This window comes from Carlito syrichta, unplaced genomic scaffold (assembly GCF_000164805.1).
Source record: "Carlito syrichta isolate Samal-C Ts95f unplaced genomic scaffold, Tarsius_syrichta-2.0.1 Scaffold309641, whole genome shotgun sequence".
NCBI classification, from domain to species: Eukaryota; Metazoa; Chordata; class Mammalia; order Primates; family Tarsiidae; genus Carlito; species Carlito syrichta.
The window spans coordinates 23,882-26,465 of NW_007253737.1; the positions used below are offsets into that span (position 1 = coordinate 23,882).

The 2,584-nt window shown below is 50.3% G+C and overlaps 1 pseudogene across 1 annotated transcript; it reads right to left on the bottom strand.

Annotated features, from left to right (window-relative positions):
- Nucleotides 1–740: 740 nt before the first annotated feature.
- On the bottom strand, nt 741–2,105 carry LOC103269925 (annotated as a pseudogene). Its single transcript, XR_002482505.1, has one exon. The product of XR_002482505.1 is annotated as a eukaryotic initiation factor 4A-I pseudogene (transcript).
- Between the last annotated feature and the right edge of the window lie 479 nt (nt 2,106–2,584).

Here is a 2,584-nt window from a genome sequence, read left to right on the forward strand (position 1 = left end):
AAAATTAGCCAGGTATGGTGCCATATGCCTGTAGTCCCAGCTACTCAGGAGGCTGAGGCGGAAAGATCGCCGGAGCCCAAGAGGTCGAGGCAGCAGTGAGCCATGATTGTGCCACTGCACTCCAGCCTGGGCAATAGAGTGAGACTCAGACCAAAAAAAAAGAAGAAAAAGAAAAAGAAAAGACCCAGTTTAAACCTCTCAGGGCTTTCTTGTGCCCCCAGGATCACACTCTGCCCTCCCTGGCATGCCTCTCCCAGCCAACACCCTTGCCACCCAGGTTCACTTGCAACTCACTCAATGAGATACATATCAGTTCAAGCCCCTCCCTCTCCCCCGTCACCCTCAGCCCCCATGGACAGCACCTACTTACTGTGCAGGAACATGAGGCCTGATTAGGCTAGCATTAATTGAGTAAATTTGGTAAACTATTTTCAGGAAAGGGACCTCAAGATAAAAGTCTACAAAGAAGCTTACTGGTAACAGCAAGAAGCTGCCAAGGCTGGATGGCCAGCTGCAAGACATTTGCTGTTGCCAGCAGAGAAAGTGGCTAACAACTCACTGTTAGTTCCTGTTCTGCAACAAACAAAAGGCAGTCAACTGATGCTGTTAACTAACCTTGTCTTAAAGAAACAAAAAAATTAGCTGGCAATCAGCTGCATCAAAGACCTCTGGAAACTCCCTATGACAGATCACCCCAAAGACAATTTCCCATTGGCCCACACTGGACTCCTTTCTTTCTTTTGCCTCAAAAAGTGACATTTATTCAAAGAAAAAAAAAATGACAAGATGTCCATCCCTTGGCTCCCTTCCCTCCCACCTCCGGCTGCTCCTCAGCCCTCAAGACTGAGCCTTGGCTAGGGCTAGGTGGCAAGACAGCCCCTCTAACGTGAGGTCAGCAACACTGAGGGGCGTCTCCTCAATGGAGGTGCTGTAGAAGGTCTCGGTGTCTCGAAGAGTCCTCGTCTTCTTTTGTCACCATGTTCATAGCCACACCCTTACGGCCAAACCGGCCACCACGACCGATTCTGTGGATATAGTTTCCCTGTGGGTAGGAAGGTCACAATTGATGACTAGAGAAACCTGCTACACATCAATGCCTCTGGCCAGCAGGTCAGTGGTGACCAGTACTCTGCTAGAACCAGAGCAGACCTCCCTCATGATCACATCTCGTTCCTTTTGGTTCATAGCGCCATGCCTGGCAGAGACAGTGAAGTCTCGGGCATGCATCTTCTCAGCGAGCCAATCAACCTTCCTCCGGGTACGGATGAAGATGACCACCTGGGTGATGGTCAGGGTATCATGCAAGTCACACAGTGTGTCCAGCTTCCACTCTCGTTCTGTGTTGATACAGAATTGGTGGATACCCTCCAGGGTCATTGCTTCCTTCTTGACAAGAATCAGAAAGGGGTCCCTCATGAACTTCTTAGTCACTTCAAGCACATCAGAAGGCATTGTAGCTGACAGTAAAACTACCTGGGTTTTGCTGTTGAGCTTCTGGAATACATCATAGATCTGGTCCTTGAATCCACAACTTAACATCTCATTGGCTTCGTCCATTACAAACATCTTGATGTACTTTGGAGACAGGTATCTCTGGTTACGCATGCCAAACACGCGGCCAGGGTACCCAGGATGATGTGGGGCGCTTCCATTTGCAGCTTCTGTGCCTCAGCATGCACACTGGTGCCCCCAATACAGACGTGGCAGGAGGCACCCATGTAGTCTCCTAGTGCCATGACCACCTTCTGTATCTGTTGAGTCAGTTCTCGAGTAGGTGCTAGAACCAAGGCCTGGGTAGCCTTTAGATCTAATTCAATCTGCTGCAGAATCGACATGGCAAATGTGGCCATCTTCCCAGTCCCAGATTGGGCTGGAGCGATCACATCGTAACCCTTGATACAAGGAAGAATGGCTCGCTGCTGGATGGCAGAGGGCTTCTCAAAACCATGGCATAGATGCCACGGAGGAGGGATTCCAAGAGGTTCATGTCATCAAAGCTGTCAACAGTCTCATTCCAGTTACTCTCGATGACGCCTTCGGGTTCCATTCCATTGGGGCCATTGTCTCTGGATCGGGAATCCTGACTCGCAGACATGATCCTTAGAAGCTAGCTGGACTCCTTTCTTAAAATCATCTGCTAGCTCCTGCCTCCTTGCAGATACTCTCTGCCGTTTGGCCTGTTTTGCCCTTCACAGCATATCTTCCCTTTAATAAATTTACCTTTTTTTCTGAGTCGGAGTCTCACTCTGTCGCCCAAGCTAGAGTGCAGTGGCACGCTCACGGCCACCGAAGCCTCGATCTGCTGGGCTCCGGCGAGCCTTCTGCCTCAGCCTTCCAGGTAGCTGGGACTACAGGCATGTGCCACCACACTTGGCTGGCTGATTTATTGTAGAGACAAGGTCTCACCAAGTTGCCCAGCATGGTCTTGAACCCCTGGGCTCAGGTGATCTTCTTGCCTCTGCCTCCCAAAGTGCTGGGATTACAGGCATGTGCCACCACACCCAGCCAAATCTACCTTTCTTACTGCGTAACTATCTTGGCGAATATTTTCAGCCTCTGTGACTCCGGCCATACCCAGCTTGGG